The following is a 19,349-nucleotide window of genomic DNA, read 5'->3' as shown; positions in this document are numbered from 1 at the left end:
GTTATTTTTCAGTTCTACTCGGTAGCTTTGTTGCTGGAAGTTATTGAGAGCTGATCTAATTTCTCTCTTAGTTATTTCTTCACTAAAGATTAAAATCACTGCTGATTGATCAGTACTCAACTCAAGGCTCTCTTCTATAGATATAGGTATAGTCCGTCCAAGATATGAACGCTCATTGCTACAGTATTGGTGAGAGAATATAATAGGGTGAACATGTGAAATTTAACGTTCAATTAATTTTTCCTATTTTAATTTAATTTGTTGAAAATAATGTAAAATAGCACTTTCTTACTTATTTTATTTATTTATATACATATTTAATTCTAAAACATCTGTTTAATATAATATTGAATATCTGTTTAATATAATATTTTTTTAAAATACCAATAGAATATTACAGGAATTGTTCTATTGATTACAAAATAACACAACATGACAATAATTTAAAATATAACATATTAAATTTTTTAATTAAATTTCCAACCATGGTCACCCTACACTTAAAACAGCCCTGATTTAGTACTGGTAACGTTCTCCTATCGGCGTAAACAAATTCGCGGAAAACTGTATATGTATGCATGCATGCGTACACGCACCCTTGTTTCCAACACAACGATGATGAGCGTTAACATCTTGGACAGGCTATAGCTGTTTGCCACTTTTCAGGAAATAGGTAATAAGTCAAGGGGGGTCTCACATTTTTTATGGATCCGTGAGTCAATAGATTGGTTCACCAGTTATGTTTATACCTTACCTCAGCTATACATGTTTAGATTAAATATTATATATTAAAAAATACGTAAATATATTTTTTTAGTTTGGAAGCCGCTGATTTAATTTTTACACCTAACTCAATTTCGTTTAACATGGCAGATGACCACTTTTATTTTTGAACGGAAAAAGTTCCCGTGATTTTTCTAACCTTGATACCACCCCTCTCATTCTACTGTCCCTATCCATCAAAATTGGACGTTTCACGTGCAGATACCTGACTTTTTTTGTCTGACAATCCGCGGTCTATCGTAGTGCAGCAGGGGGTACTCGAAATCGGCCCCGGGGACCAAGCCTCGACTCGAGCTCAGTCGTCGTACACCATCGGCGAAGCGCGCACGCGGTCCCCTCGTTCGCGCTCCAAACTCCGCCACACCTGTCAAACCTGTCAAAAGCGTTTGGAAACTTTTGGCGCGCTCGCTGTCAAACGCCCCTCGGCGTCGGATTCGCTCAAGATTTACTCGAAAAACACCAAAATTTTCCCACACGACCTGCTGCGTGTTCCTTCAGCCCTGGAAACCCGCGGGGCTGCAGCGCTGGAGGTCCCTTGCCCGAAGAGGTAACACTTTTTAAATGAATATAATTAAATTTAAAAAAATAAAATAATATAAAAAAAATAAAACACCTTATAATCTAATGACTGTCAAAGCTATTGCCACTAATAATACTTTCAAAATTAGCACGGTAACTGTTTGAAAAAAGTTTTAATTTCGAAATACATAATTGAAGTACTACTTATTTGACATTTATTCACGAAAAATGTGATAAAATCACTCCCACAGATGATTTTGAAAAAGTTGCATTCAATTATTATATGTAGTACCATTCATTTTTAAAGCGATAATCTATTCTTTATCTTTATGATATTATATAAATTTATTATAAATATTATATACTGTGAATCGTATACTTTTCAGTATTATTGTATTTAATCATAACTGTTAAACGGCAATGATATTAAAATGCTATGTATCAAAAATTCAAGTTAATATCTTTAAAAGGAACCAAATACAAGCGTTAACTATATGCCAAGTCGCATAAAATCTCGTATGGGGGCCCGGTCAATTTACCATAAGACTCGTTCTTTTTTAAAAAACAAAGAATTAAAAATTATTTTTAAATGTAAATTAAACTTCTGAACACTTTTTCCATACGATATTTTTCAGTAAGATTTTATTTTGCAAAGTTATGACACTTTGAATTTTTACATTAGCCGCCATTTTGTAAAAAAAAATTATATATTTTTTTCATACAGAACGTATAGGTGGTGCTCGGTAGTTCTATACGATACTAAAAATGTAATTTTTAATCTTTAAAACCAAGCAGTTAAGAGCGTTAACTCTTATGAAAGTCTCAAAATGGCTCGTATGGAGGTCCGATCGAACTGATACATCGCTTATTTTGAAGCAAAAAACTATTTTTTTTATATTTTATTTAGATGAATCTTAGGCTTTTAAACGTTTCATATATTGCAATCTTTTCGTTAAAATTTAAGCCTACTGAGTTACGAGTGCTTAAGTTTTTATACTTGTCGCCATTTTGCAAAAATTTGACACATTGGATTTTGCTAGCGAATATATACAGCGGATATAATAATATATCCAAGAAAATCTGTATTAAGAGTTCAAAATATAATGTACATGGACTAAGTAATGTTTCTCTCCTTTCGATATATTTAAAGGTTTGCGTTTGATTTGATTAAAAAATATTTTTATGTTGCGCAACAAAATGTTTTTAAATTTATATAATCTGCTAAATTTATAATTTATTTTGACATATAAACTTTGCATGTAGCTAATAAGGAAACTATGAAATGACTTAGACCGTTTTCAAAATTGATTTAACACAATAAAAAGGTTTTTTTTTCATTTAAAATAAATTTTTATTTAGCCTTGTCAATTATCATTTTTAATAATGCTTCAAGTATTTGATTATAGCATATCTTTTTTTATTCTCTGGAAGCAGGATTTTGGGTTTTAAGATTCTTAAAATATTCATGGTAAAGTGGTGGAATATAATACATATAGCAAATTTGTCATATCTTTAAATTTTTCATCTGTTATCGATCTGCTTGTAGAGTACAATGGAAGTATGCAAAAAACAATTATCACTTCTCAGAAGTCAAAAATCCACGTCAAAAGCAATAAAATCGTGCCGTCACCGTCACAGTGGAAACGCTCTGCTTTCTAGCGTTCATAATAACACATTTTTACAATATTACAATTCCGTTGCAGTTGGAAGGCTCGGAAATTTATTATGCCCATAATATTTATCTAATCATCAGTCGTGTTTTCTTTGCTGATCAGTGTTGCCATAAGTGAATTTCCAGTCCAAGTCAAAAGCAATAAAATCATGCTATTGCGGTGAAAACCCTTGATTTTATATTAAGATTTTTTATTACGAGTGAGAATCAAATAAAGCACATCTAAACCAAATTTTGACCAATAGGAGAGCGCAAAAAACAATTATCACTTCTCAGAAGTCAAAAATTCACGTCAAAAGCAATAAAATCGTGTTGGAGCCGTCGCAGTGGGAACGCTCGTTACCGAGCGTTCCCACTGCGACGGCGCCGACACGATTTTATTGCTTTTGACGTGAATTTTTGCCTTCTGAGAAGTGATAATTGTTTTTGCACTCTCCTATTGACCAAAATTCGGTTTGAATATACTTTGATCATACCTCTTATTTTAAAAGTCCATAATAATGTTGGTAAGGATACCTATCATATTTTTAAAACATAGTATAATATGGAAATGCAGACAAACTATGGAGCAATATGTGAGATACGATGTCTGTCTGTACTTATTCTTCCGCTTATTTTCCTCTGAGTTTATATTTTGGACTTGACCTAATATAAGTTCTAAAATTATCATTTGTTTTAGAACGTTCATTAGGTTAGGTTTGGGTTTGAACAGCAAATGTACGTTTCGCAACTGTCAAATTGAGTTTCATAGACATTTTAAAGCAGCATATCGCCCATCAATAAAATTATATATATCTACTGGTCAAAATGTATTTGGACTTAACTAGTGAAAGTATAAATAAAATTAAATCTTATTTAATTTCACTCTCATAATTATTGTTTAAAAATAAATAAGAAAAGCTACGTGATAGCTCATTTCAAGTGCTTTGAAATAAAGTATCACGTTATAGAAAATATATTTAGAACACTCATCGACGCCATTTATCCATATTTCATTAAAAAATTCGCGTTATGAGAGTTAGAGCCCGAGGCAAAGCGACTTTTATATATTTTTTTGTGATATACTTCTTCAAACGGATTATAGGTTATGTGTGATGTATCACAGAAAAAAGCTTGATATTGCATTATTTTATAGTATACAATTTATTTCAAAACGAGTTTTTATCATAATATATTAATTTAAAATACTAAAACCAGCTTTTAATATATTTTTATTTATAAATATAAGCATATAAAAATCTCAGTATGTTCTATATTTTTATGTTGTATTTTTAAAAACAGTATACTTTAGATTTAGAATAAATATTTATTTATTAAAATACAGTTTTTTTATTTATTTATTTAGAGAAACTATGATTTTTGCGTGCTATTTATAATTCAATGGGTTAATAACACATACCACATATTATTAACTTTTTGGGAGTGATATGAGTCGTTTATTTTCGATATATTACATTTTTATGTAATATATATATATTTTTTAATCGCAGTATAGTATTACTATGAAAATGAATAACTGTCTCTTTGTCAAATTATATGTATCGTGAAATAAATATGATATTATATTATTATTTTAAATCATCCCTTCGTCCTTTAATATTATATCTACAGGTAGGCAATATATTATAATTTTTATTCGGCGCTAACTAAAGCACCTATATAAACATTGTGATACCGAATCCTGAATATATTTAATAAACGAATTTTAATTACGAAATTAAAAACATGTATGTACATACATATATAGTATATGTGTACAAACGCCTACATTGTGAACATATAGTACTAAGAGCGAGCGGATGCAATATGAAAATTTTAACCCGAAGCTAAACGCCCCGGGGTTATTGTAACTCAGAAACGAGACCCCCTCCGGCCTAATGTTGGTTTATTCTTATTATTCTTCATATGCATGTATGTATGTGTAGATATATACCTTTAGGGCAGGCGTGTTAAACTCGTTTTGCACCACGGGCCACATTAGTTTGTCCACAAAAATGGCCACACACTAAATTTATATAATTAAAATGTACAAATATACAATCTTTCGTATGAGACTGATATCATGTGTTATTAAATTTGCTACACAGCTAAAATATTTATAATCTATCATCGAGAGCTATCGAAATTTTCTTAGTGCTACTTTGCTAATTAAACACCTTTATGTTAACATCAAAACTATGTATTTTTGTAAAATACCATTAAAAGTATATTTTAATACGGTAACATTTTGCTATAAATTCTGAGAAAACGAAAAGATAGATTTTTAACATTATCCGGTTGAAAAAATATTTAATCAATATCAATAACAGGTGCGTACGGTGAGATACATTCCCATTCGCTCGCTCGCGTGTTAAATGACGAGAGTGAGAGTTAAAGGCGTGCGTTACATTGGCTCCGCACGCACACTTCCTCTCACTCACTCTCGTCACTTAACACGCGAGCGAGCGAAAGATACGGTATATTACCGTACGCGCCTGGTCAATACGTGTCCAGAACTGTTCTTTATTTTTTATAGAAAAATCGCGGGGCGGCAAATATTTATTTTAAATTTAATCATTTTTTATTGTCCCAAAAACAATTTAAATGCGACATTGTTTTAAAACTAATAATTTTATAATTAATGACACTGTCGTGTCAAAGGCGTAAAGCATCAAGGAAGAAAAGTAAAAATTAAGTAATATCTCTTATTGTCAGTGAATTTCCGAAAATAAAATTCATAAGGCAAAGTTCTTTTACATATCTTTTGATTGTGTCACATAGTACTTACAGTACGCAAATGACTCAAATTGATATGAAAATTGTTCCATTGATTTTATACTGACAACTATGAATGTAGAAAAAATTATCGCTGGCACTTCACCGCCAGCAATTAATCGCTAGCAGTTTACCGCCGCGTCTATATTTCAGTCTAAAACAAATAGAGTAGCCCTTAACGTCTCAGACTAGTAACTCTGAGGATGCGGGCTCGAGCCTTGGGAGTGGTACTCAGATTTTTATTTATAAAAAATGCGCTATTATAAAAAACTAGACCTAGTTATAAATTATATTATATATAGTAATTTATAATTATTAATATAGATGTTACTGAATTCCAGACTTCTAGTCTAGTGGTTAATACTTACTTGTAAGTATTCATTATATTTGATTGCCTGACTTACTTGCTACAGATTTACTTCCTTGTAACGCATTGGACTTACACCTGTCAGGTTACAACAGAAGTATTAATAAAAAATGAGTTTATACAAACATGCTTTTTCAATAATTGATTGATGTGATTAATCTAATAATTGTTTTTATACCAAAGCGTATTATATGCTGTTATAAAATGTCTATTAAACCTTATTTATCAGATACGAAACCTTCATTTATTGTTCAATCCAAAACCTAATCTAATGTAAGTTCAAACTTATGTTTTGGGTTTGAACAGCAAATGGACGTTTCGCAACTGCTGCAGTGTTATATTTTCAATAATATGCAAAAATCGTATTAAATAATTTATTTGAACTGTATTTATTCACTGCGCTGATAGTAAAAATATCCTTATTTTCAGTTTATAATGATTAATAAATTATATGTATTGCTTGGCGATAAAATATGCAAGCGTCTTTTGCATGATATAAATTATTTATGTGAGCAATTGACGCGGTGATTAATTGCTGGCGGTGAAATGCGGGCGATAAATTTTGCGGGCGTAAATATGGTAAACAAATATTTGCGTATTTTTGCAGTTTATTCTGCTAGCAGTATTATTAAAAATGATACAGTGCAAAATTGATTTGTTTTTATAGGAAATACTGATGTCAAATTTACCTGTGCCTTTAAAAGTCCTTGCAAGTCTTTTGTGGTTATTAAATTATACAAACAGTTGCGAAAGATTTACAGGACTTTGTATTAATGAAGAAAAAATGACGAAAGCATGAGCAAATTTTTATCTGCAACTTAATAGTGTGGAATAGAATATTGGATAAAGTTTATGAGAAAAATATTTCCACTTTATTTAAAATAATCTTGCCGGAAATAAACAGGGTTATTATTTTTTGGATTTAAGTCGTTGGATAAGGATCCAATATTTAAGAAAATAATAAAAATAATAATAATATAAAGCTTTTTATGAATATGGTAATTTAAATGAAGCTAATAAATTTTGCATTAAGGCATCGATGCTTTTGACATATTAATCGAGCCACTAAATTAGAGATTCGGAATACTTTAGAAGGTTTCACAAAATTGCGGCTAAAATTTGTTTTAATAAGTATAATATCGCCAGATGAAAATCAGTTTAATAGCTATATTATGGATCTTACTATCAAATATATAAAAATACTTAAATGGATCAGATAGTTAGTGCAAAATATTATTTAAGGTTTTGGACTTTAGTATTTCAGGAACTGCCGCTTAAACGGCATCGCCGTACAAGTACGGTAGTCAATCTTACCCCAGATAGTTATATATTATATTATATTTACATATATTTATATAATCTATTTTTAATTTGATTTATTATAAATTATTTTCATAGAAAATAATAGCAATAAATTAAAGAGTACGAAATAAATGAACATAATAAAAAATACATTTTATTTAATTAAAAAAAAATATTGGGAGCCTCTGAATTATTTTAAAAAAAAATCACATAAGCCGTATGATATATAAAAAAATATGTGATATAAATTAACGAAATTTAATAATAGAAAAGTATTGAAATAAATTATTGAAACATACTAATCACCTATTTTTTCTATAATTTAGTATAAATGTAATATAAAATAATAATAATAAAAATAATTATTATAAAATACTGCAAATTAACTCACTCACTCCCAGGTGTATACTAGAAAATAACAAATGTGTTTTAATTAACTCACTATTCAAAGAGTTAAACTGGGCAAAAATTAATTAAGATCTTTAATATGCCAGACTAAGCAATTTATGTATGTATGAATTTCATATGAACATATGTATTTATATCACATTTTATTATACATATAACAAAATATTTATTAGTTTAATTTTTTTAAGGGGGGGGGGGTTAGTTGCTATTATTTTTCTAATATTTAATGAACTTTAAAAAATCGTTATCATACGTCTGAATAATTGTAACCGGCTCGATTTAATTGTGCTATGACTTGGTTCATATTTATTATGTTTTTAATTAAAGCTACATGAAAAGTTCCTCCAAACTTTTTTATTTGGATTTTTCAGATATGGCTTTTTATTATTACAATTGACAATAAACAAAACTTATTTTAGTTCTTCATCTTTTTAGCAGATAATATGTGTGTTATGATCGTGACATAAATGTCTAAATTTCACACCTAAAACTTTGAGTCAGATTCTTATAAAAATAACTATAATTATATTTTTTAATGAACGAAGTTTGCAAAATTATTCTATTGTTGTACAATTGTACAAAGAACATATCTCAAATTTCTGGTTATTGTTAGCAAATTGTTTTTAAATGCAAAATTTGTCGATTAGTGAAATAAAATATTATACCCTATAAATATGACATGGCTCACTTTTCAATGAAAATTTCAAGTTTAAAAGAATATTACATACACAAAATTAATTGCGCCTCTTCTATTTATATTTATGATGCTATGAGTATTTTTTATATATTTTTAAATCATTCCTACCGAATGATTTCGTTGCTTGACCGTAAGCAAACGAACGAGCTGCGAAGCTTGTTACTACGCCTCAAATCCGATTATTATCAATTTGCGTCTAGCCGACGAATGTAGATATTCAACGGGCCGTAAATTTGTAATTCAATTACAGTGTTACTCATCGATATATTGCATAATTGTGTTGTTTATCTATATTTTCCGTCATGGTCATAATAAAAAAAATAAAAAATTGGATGCATACAAGAAAAAAGCACGTCAAATCATATCAAAAATCATGATTCTCCTTACTGTTTTCTTCGATTAAAATGCTTTTTATCCAAATAATACTTTTAAATGTTGCACCTCAATAAAGGACTGACTCACATAAGTTAAAGACTTTATTTTAATATTGATTTCTCATTAATATATTTTTAACAGCAAGATATCAATGATCGTTTTTAATAATGATAGCAAATATATTCTTCTTCTTAGGCTCTAAAAAATAATATAAGTCTTGACCTGTCATCTTGTGTAGAATAGTGCGTATTATCTCTTTTGTACCTATCAAAATTAGTACTTCACTATTTACCTGAATTTCGCATTTTATTTTATATAATGTTAAAAATATTTTTTAATCATCGTGAACTTATTTTAAATCTTTATGTATTCTTCGAATAAATCATTGTGGCAAATCAGACACATTGGTAATGTATTGTTTGTAGATGTATTTTACCTTAAAAAATTACATTGCTCTCTACTATTTTTTCAATATTGCGGTTTAATAAAATGTGGGAAAAGTTGAGGATCAGAAATCTAATTGGCTAAATGTTGCTAATATTAACAATAATTATATTATTAGCACTGCATGTACAAATAGTTATTATTTATATATAAAAAATTTTCTTCTGCTTCATTGCTACTTTTACTAAATTTCACACAATTTATTCCGTAATTAATCAAAATAATATGAATACCGGAATTGACTGCTTTCTCTCTCGGTAATACCGGTACTATTGCAATCTTTAAATGTGATGCATTGCAATGGAATCTTAGAATCTTCTAGGAAAACGAATATAAATATACAGTAACGATGCAACATTTTGGTTTGATTCTACCAAAAAACGGCACCGAGCATTTATGAAACGCGGGCCAGATCGCCCGCGGGCTATAAAGACGGTCGATTTAAACATGTTTTTTTTTGTGTTGAACGGCCTGCGGGTAAAATAAGATCATGAGCATCTGTCGCCGGGGCAACCTTGGGCCGCTTTTTCAGGTACCTCATCAGGGTCATACCGAAACGTATCTTTCTAGGTTCTTTGATGCGACAATGATCGGTCACTTTGTATGTCAAGAAATCCCAGAAGTCTTCTTTAGCTTCTCTTCAAAAACATGTTCATTGCTTAATTAAAATAAATTAAGGAATTGTTTTTAAGTCTGTAACGATTTGTCCTAGATTATCTGTATTTATGAGCAAGAGTTTCCTATATAGGAAGCCTGGCTGTGATTTTAATTTTTTGTGCAACAAATAAATATTTAGTACAACGTTTATTACATTTTAATTTGCCTGAGCCATCAGACTACTGTATGGTAAAATATTCAGCTTCTAATATGATAAAAAAAGATTCACAGAATTGACGGTAGTTAAATTCACGAGAGCGAATCAAATTTACTGCTGACGCAACTGGTTCAATAACACACTTTAAGTTGAAATGTTTTCCATAGTACCCATTGGTGAAAAGTGCATTTTTACAAACATCATATTTTTTGTAACTAAGCCTTGATCTGTCTTGCTTTTATATTTTACACAATCTGGTGTTACACATTTAAGTCGAAGTCGTGTTTTTTTAACATTTTCTATATTTTATTAATAATATTTTCATCTGTAGTTGTTCCATTCAGTCACATCAAACATAGCCAATAAATATTTGATGCAAACCAGTAACTCACTGTTTGTAGAAGCATTTAAAAATTAGTACATAATGTTACTATTTATACCTAGCTTTTTATTAATACAAAATATAAACTGGTAGATATTTTCATCATAGATTTAGCAAGGGCGTCAAGATTCTGATAGATTAAAATAAATATATTGTTAAAAGTGCTACATGGGTAGGGTAGAACCGGAACCTGTTTTTTTAGTGCCCATCTATTTTAATTTCAATATAATATTTAATTTATCCATATGAAGTAAATATCTCACACAATTTTAAGATTAAAAAATCTCCGGCTATTCTTCTATTTCCCGAAACTCATTTAGAGCTGAGTGGTTAGTGAGAGCGGTGTGTTGAAAAGAGGTAGTTAATCTCTATTTAACAGTCCAAAAATATTGTTTTATGACACATTTCGATTCGGCATCCTTAAACATTTGCTGTTTGACTAAAAAATGAAATGCGAATATTTGCAAAAAATACACACGGCATAATCGGAGGACGGTTGTACACATTATTATTTACCGTCAATTATTTATTTTTATTTGTTATCTATCTGTTGATAGATGCGAACAGAATATTGTGTGTACATAAATATTTCGATTAAATTAAATATTAACAATTATACATTGGTTTTAATTTTATATTTAATTATTTTAATTTTTTTCAATTAAATACTATTTAAGCAAAATACGTAAATTAAATATTTAAATTTTGAATTTACGTATATAATATAAATTATATCTAATAATGTTAATGGGAAAATATCTGAGAGCCAGGTTATGAATATGGCCGGGTATTTGGATGCCCTAGTTTGCTGTCAAATACGCGCGAGGTATAAAACCAGTAGTTTTTGCGCGTTGCGCTGTTCTAATTAACTAGTACTGTATTTCTACATAAGTTTACGTATTAACCCTTTGCGCTCGTAAGTCGACTATGTGTCGACATTGTATTTCAAGCGTTGCACTCGAACGTCGACAATATGTCGACAAAACTTTGAATGCATTTATTGGCTTTGTGTTCAAGCGAATTTTGAATATTTAAATTTATTAATATTAAAAAGACTTCTGTTAAACACATTTCAGTAATATTGAATTTTTAACTTATGCAAATAACTCAATAATTTTAAATTTACAAGTGTAAGTTTATTGTAAAATTTTTCATCGGAACATGGTCAAAGCGCGCGGTGTTATGACGGCATCGCGCTAGACTGACAGATTTAGGTTGTCAATTATTGCTCAAAAACTGATTTTTTCCTTCAAAGGGCATCTATATTTTTATGATATGGAATGAAACGGGATCATATGCTCTAATTGTGCATAATTATTACTTTATACTGTGTGTCTGCTATGAAATAAAAATAAAATTTGTAAGACGGAAAAAAGAGCGAGATGCCGTTATGCAAGCAGAGCTCGCTTACTCGCTCGCACTAATAAAATGAGCGATTGACAACTATCGACCTGGGTACTCAACTCAAATGATAATATTGGTCTCGACACATTTAATTTATTTTCGAGCTAGTAAATTACTAAATTATGTAAAACAGAATTAGTAATCTGTGTTTTAATTATTTATAAATACATATATTGATTTTATTTTAAAAATTATCCATATAATTACGAATGACGATATAATAATGGAATTTTAAGGACGTGACGATGAATTTGATATTAGCCGTGATATTATTACTGTGACAGTAATAGTATGCGTTTATGCTAAGACTATATCTACCAATTTTAAATCTTGTCCAAGTATTTAAAGTTTCAAGTTTTAGGATAATCTTTTAATGTAATATTTTTTTATGATCAATTTATTTATACTATTAAAAACTGTTTTAATAAATTTAAAACTTAAAAATTCAAAAATAAATCCACGAGGCCAAACTACGCTGGTTCGCTCTAGGTGTAAGAACGCCTGCCAATCCAAAACAGATCCCCAAAAAAAAAACAATGTAATATTTATCATTTCTGCCTCAAATGGGCAAATACATACAAAAAACTTGTAGAATATTTGTCTAAATAGAAAATTTGATCATTTTCACGAAATATAATAAAACTTTACCGGCCCCACCTAATATTTTTTATGTACAAAAAAATTGGGTGGGGCCTGGCTCCGATTGCATTTAGATTATCACCACAGCTGATATTTTTGAGCGCCATTTCGAAATTTTGGTAATATGTGGGGGCAACTATTCATGCCATATTTTTAAAAATATTATGGTTCAAATAATTCTAGTGATTTACAGCCTTAAATTATACTAAAAAGCCATTTTATTAGGCTCAAATGTTTACGGAACCTTTAAATGTCTAATGAGTACTGGCGATTTTCTTTATGACACCCATAGAAGTCATTCGCGGTGAAAGGGTTAAAAGTCTTGTAAGACATATGTTTTCAGTGAGTTTTAGGATTGTATTGTACTTATATAAATTTATCCATATTTAACACTCTACTGGTGGATGACTCAATTATGCGTCATTGAAAAACTATTGTTAAAAGCCGTTTATGCACAACATAATCAATACTTACACATTTAATTGAATAAGATTTAAAACACAGTTTGTAAATTAGTGATATCTATTATATATTGTTAACTATAATTACAGCTTACAATCAATAGATGTCGCTTAGCAGCTAGGGCCTAATTTTAATAATAGCGCATTCCTATTATTAAAATGTTTAGTTTGCTGTGGTGACCTGAACCGATAGCCTCCTGAACCGATAGTTCAACGCCTTCAGGACTGCGACATTCCGGTTATACAAGACAATCTAAATATAAAGTTGTAAAATCGCCATGACACACTTTGAAAGTCTCTCTGTAAAAAATATGACTGAAGAATATAGACAAGGTTATTTTACTCGTCTAATACCATAGACCAGGGGTCGGCAAACCTTTTTTGTGAAGGACCAGATTGTAAATATTTTAAGCTCAGCGGGCCAGGAAGCAAAATTAAAATGAGCTTTATCATTTCTCTCAAAAATTCAAATGTGGTGTAAATTTTAAATATAAGCACTGTTTTTCTTTTTAGCTCAAAGTTCAATCTGTTAAGAAATCTCATGATATCTTCAGCAAAGGCTAATTCTCAAATCTATTTAATATCAGATGTTACACATTTTATTCGAAATTCGCTTTAAAATGTACTTTGTTAACGTTTTTCAACTTTATTAATAATATTTTCATTTGTAGTTGTTCCATGCAAACTATTCATCAAAACTAATTTTTCAGTCACTTAAACATAGCATTGACTGCTTGAATAAATAATTTAGTGCAAACCAGTAACTTACTGTTTGCAGAAGCCTTTAAAAATGGATAAATACTGCTACTATTTATACATAACCCTTTACTTATACAAAATATTAACTATTTGGCAAAGGCTACATGTAATATTTTGACCTAAAGAGCCATGCGAAAGCCTGAATTTAGCAATGGTGTTAAGAGTCGAAAATAATTTAAATTCACCGAATTGAGTTAAAAAATCTGCTATTTAGTTGTCTATTGATGTTACACACAATGTGCTTATCTTTTAGCAACTGTTCTCGCCGAAAAACTGGTAGACGAACAAATCTATTGCAAAAGGCGTTACGTGGGCACTGAAGATGCTGTCAAATTTAAACTGCATAACGTCACAGTGAAATCCAAAGCAATAGGAGCACCTTATAAGGTGATACCTAGCTAGCTCCTTAACTCGACGGTTGGCCGCTCTATTATAGCACATACTTTGATTTTTTTAAATGTCAAATCTATCAATTACTTGCAAGCCGGATTAAAATAAGCAGAGGGCTGGATTTGGCCGTAATCTGACCTCTGCCATAGACAGTGAATATATTAAAAAAATATCTAATTTAATTTGGCCTTCTTTTTCGTATTTTAAATATTCCTATCCTAAGTGCACGTAAACGCAGGACAAATACCCCCCCTAGACATATATCCCCCATCAAAACCGCCCTGGACATTAGCCCCCCCGTACAAATAATCCCCTGTGCAAATAATTAGTATTGATACTGATTATTCGTATTAAACATTATATTATTAAAATAATGACCATTTATTATAAATACTAACAACTTATATAAAATACTTATCTTTATACGTGGCGGGGGTTAATTGTCAGGGGGGTTATTTGCATGGTGGGTTAATTGTCAGGGGGTTATTTGCACGAGGGGTCAATGTCCAGGGGGGTTTTGACGGGGGGTTATTGTCCAAGAAATATGTTTCCAGGCGGTTAGTGTCCTAGAACCATATTTACTAATCTAAATTCTCCTTTATATATGGACCTTCGCTTTACTTTATTCGGAATCTCATTATCGGCAACTTAGCGTCAAAAGTGTTATATTTTCTTTTAAAAATCATTGGTTATATCGTCAAAATGTATCCTTTTGCTTAAAACATATGTACTGATGTGCATATTGTTTGTGTTTTATTTATTGTAAGGTGCATAACAATTTTTCGTATTATCTATGTTTTAAAAAATGTATTATATGTTTTATTTAACTAACAGTATATTTTTTTATTTTTTATTATTATTATTATGTTATTTTTCTATTTAACAAGAAAAACCAACAATTAAAAAAACTAAAATTTAAGGTTTTACTAAGAAAAAAAACAACAAGTTAAAAACTTGTGCTCTTTGTAATTTTAATCTTGATTAAATTATATTGTAACCATTATTTTTTGTATGAACGCAAATTGTTGATCAATTTTATGAGCGCTAAACGCTATAGAACGAGCGCGATGCGCAAGATAATAAGCGCATTGCGCAAGATAATAAACGCATTTCGCAAGATAATAAACGATAGGTGTAAAAAAATACAAGCAGTCCAATATTTTAAAAATTCAGAATTCATATGACATCTAGCTATTTACAAATTTCTTAATGGTTATAAACCCCTGCCGCTACATCACTCAGCTGTTTTTTTTAAATAATTCATTTATTTGTTTTACCGCGCATTTGATTGCGATGGACGAAAAATCATCTAAAAACATCATTACATTTACCTTCCTATACTGTGTATACCTAATACTATGTCATTTTTTTTTGTGAATAGTAAGTACAATTCTTCGTGAACACATTTCAATAAATTATTCTTTTCTAAGTTTCATGGTTAACGTTTTACAAATTATTTAAAAAAGTACAATAAAAAAAGTTATTTTCCGATTAAAGTATTTAAATTATAATCTATTTTTAATATTTAATTTATTGTTTTTTAACTAAAATACTGACAAACTATCAATCTTTCGCTGTGTTAATTTTAATTTGTAAAAAGTTTAATCAAAACATGTTTTATTTCATTTTTACTTCCAAAAATTGAACTTAAAAAAAATCTTGAAATTAAATACGAGCTGGCACTACCCCAACCAAAAAAAAATACGAGTGCAAAGGGTTAATAAAAGAGTGCTTTCACCCGAAACAATGTGTATGTGCTAATGTGAATATGACGCATATTTTTTATTGCAATTATTATATATTTCACAGATTTAATTAACCTGACAATATCATTTATGGTTTTTTGATTACTTAAAAAGTGCAAAATTTTACTCTTTTAGTGTACTTATTTAACTGACAAAATATATGGCAGTTCAATAAGTACATTAAAAAAGGCAATAAATTAAAATTAAAAAAGAATGGTTACACTGACAAAAAAAACAATAATTAAAAAAATGTTTTTTTGTATGAACGCATATCGTGATGTTATGAGCGAAAACGCCATAAAATGAGCGGGAAGGGCAAAAAAATATCGGCTTGCCAATACTCTAGTTATTTATAAATTGCAATTTATTTGTTTTATTGCGCATTATATTTATATTTATCTTTCTATATACTATTTAATTTTTTTTCTATGAATAGTAAATATGATTCTTCCTTAACACATTTCAATAAATAAATCTAAGTTTTATGGTTAACGTTTTACAAATAAATCGAAAATGTACAAAGTAAAGTATTTAATATATATCAAATTTAATTTATTGTTTTTTAATTAAAATACAGACAAACTATCATATGTATTAATTTTATTTTGCAAAAATTGAACTTTAAAAATTCTTAAATTAAATACGAGCTGGTACTAGCCCAACTTAAAAAAATAGTGCAAGGAGTTATTAACATATATGAGCTTAATGCAGATTTAAGCTCTGCCAATTTCCTGAAACAGAATTTAAATTATGCGTCTGTTGAGCAGAAGTTGGAATCATGTCGGCAAAGTGCTTCGACGGCTAATTTTAGAGGTTTCAAAACTTCTATAATTTCCGCAATTTTCTTCCAGTCATTTTCATTGAACGTTACCGATAAATTGCTCAAGTCTATTTGTGTTTTTTGTATACTTATTTTTAAAAAAATAAATCGCTCCAGATATTTTTTTCGATGCTCATTTCTAATTTATTTTTGTAAAAATATTATATTATATTATATATTTTTCTCACTCTATTTACAATATCTCTGATGTAGTGTTTTTCAGATAAAACGATTGTTTCAGATTCTATTTAATTTTTAAATATTTCGTATCATTAATTATTGTGCAAATTAAATAGTAATTATAATTTATTATTATACTTATCTATCGCAACTTATAAAAAAAATAAGAGCAAAATTATTTAATATATTATTGATTCGCTTTAACTGCTTGCAAATAAATATAAAAAATTATATTACTGTTTATCAAGCTTGGTTTCTGCATTATGTAAAATATCAGAGTTGAGAAATCAATTCGTTTCGATTAATGCCGTAGTGAATAATCGCTACAGATGAAATCTGTCGGATAGCGCAAACTGGCACTCATATTTCTGCATTTGTCTGATTGTATGGGGAATTTATCGCATCAACCTCCGTTCGATGTTATCATTATATTCTAGTACCATAGGAAATTTATGTCGTAAAATAGTGCGAATATAATCAGATAATATTGTAAAATAAAATAATTTCCCACATTGTCAATGGTTTGAAATGCGCTGGGCTAGATTTTTTTATTCATTCGAGTGTGTATATGTTTAGTGAAAGACATCGATGACCTGATGCATCTTCGTGGTTATCGCCAAAGCCATAGCCCGAAGGTCTGATCTCCGCCCAGTATCGTCGGTGAATTCCCATACAATTCCCATAAAAGCGTGGGCATATTCTCGTGCCGTAATACTATCGTCTGTGATGCTTTAACGGCGACGTGTCGTTAAGTATGGCTTATATATAATATTTTTAAATTAAAACTTATAAAACGATATATTTTTAATGTTAATATATTAGGCCATATAATTTATAATTATTATACATAATACTAAAGTTATCTTTAGTGCGAAATATGTATGTATTATAAACAATTTAGGCTACCGTAGTTTTCACAACAATGCTTCAATGTATTTTAAATGTGATTACCCAAAAACACGCAGCGATGCTTGTTCAGATCAAAATCGTAACACCAAAATGGCACTTAAGTAGTTAAAAATGTTTCAATCTTCTAATAATAATCACAAGTTTTTAATATCGGGACATTCGTTTTTGCCAAATGATCGTGATTTTGATTTATCGGTCTATGAGCCGCAATAGCGGCAGGGCATTTAGAGCGAAGTTCCGATATATGTTTTGGAGCTTTTTAAAATTTCATTCGAGATAGTTCAAATGAATATTTGAATAATATTAGATCATATAGCTGAAAATATGGCGTTAATTCGGTGCTGCAAAACATCATAGGATATCCTATCACTCACTGTTTAATTCACATATGTAAAGCAAAAAGCTTTTTTCTGAAAACGAAACACATGAAAATTTTGGTCGAGCAATGAACTCTAAGTTGTTGATATATTCGCAACATTAACATCTTTTTCTATACGCAGTTTGGACTATTTATTTTCTTACAATTTTATAAATTGAGAGAGTAAAGATAAAAATATGACAGTGAAAATCTCGGTTTTTTTTAGATGATGAATTGATGGTTAAACTTGCATATATTGCAGACATTCTCAGTCTAATGGCACGAGCCACATACGGGGCTGAGTCGGTTCGCCACTGTGTTGCGTAGAGCAACGCACGGGGCTCGCACAAACACTCTAAAAAAATAATGAAAAAATGTTTAAAATTATTACCATTTAAAATGCGTGAACATGGGTGTCACTAACTACTTGCATCATTGTAAAATATGATTTAATTTTTATGATGCAATATTTGTTGTATTATTAATTTATATTAAAACTTTAATTTTATAATAAAATAAAATTAATTTTATAGTGCTTCCAATTTTAAATGCCCCAAATTCTGTTCAAAAGACTGAAAACGGCACTTTGAGATGTATTTTTTTTATTGATAAAATATGTGGCACTGAGGTGACGTTTCACGAAAGTTACTTTGGCACATTAAATGTTAATAAAATTTCTTTCTAGGAATTTGCCACAAATATTTTTACATTGAGAATTAAGATGGATGCGTGTAAAAAACTGATTTTGTGATAGTCTCCCACAAAAATAACACGCCAAAAAATTTTAATTGCTGTTGATGGTTATATATTTATTCCTTCTTCTTTTTTTAAAAGCTTATTTATGCAATTAAAATATTATGTCAATGACTTTAATACAAAAAAATAGGAGCTTTTTTTTATTATCTAAGCATTTTTTAATGTCCTGAATAAATTATAATCAAAAGGAGCAAGGTCTTGAGAGTATGGTGGGTGCATAATATCATCCAAATTAATTTATTTTAGTCATCAAATGAAATCGTGAATTGTCATATTGAAAAACTACCCCCTTCTGCTTTCCAATTGAGGTCTAAGCTTTTTAAAAGCGGCGTTTATGTTAATTGATCATAATTACGTTTATCTACAATTGTTTGTTTGTGTTCTAAAAGTACACAATATACAATATCTGGT

The 19,349-nt window shown here is 29.6% G+C and overlaps 1 protein-coding gene across 1 annotated transcript in view; it reads left to right on the top strand.

Moving 5' to 3' along the window:
• Positions 1–1,086: 1,086 nt before the first annotated feature.
• Positions 1,087–19,349, top strand: part of twz (BTB/POZ domain-containing protein twz) — an 87,845-nt gene continuing 69,582 nt past the window's right edge. Inside the window, exon 1 of the mRNA XM_088188311.1 lies at positions 1,087–1,330. The gene's annotated coding sequence lies outside the window, so the exon portion shown is untranslated. The remainder of the gene's footprint in view (positions 1,331–19,349) is intronic.

The sequence above is a fragment of the Plectrocnemia conspersa genome, unplaced genomic scaffold, assembly GCF_051122295.1.
Source record: "Plectrocnemia conspersa isolate PC_06_02 unplaced genomic scaffold, ASM5112229v1 ptg000006l, whole genome shotgun sequence".
Lineage (NCBI taxonomy): Eukaryota > Metazoa > Arthropoda > Insecta > Trichoptera > Polycentropodidae > Plectrocnemia > Plectrocnemia conspersa.
The sequence above is the reverse complement of the archived record's forward strand: the minus strand, read 5'-3'. Positions and strand labels throughout refer to the sequence as shown.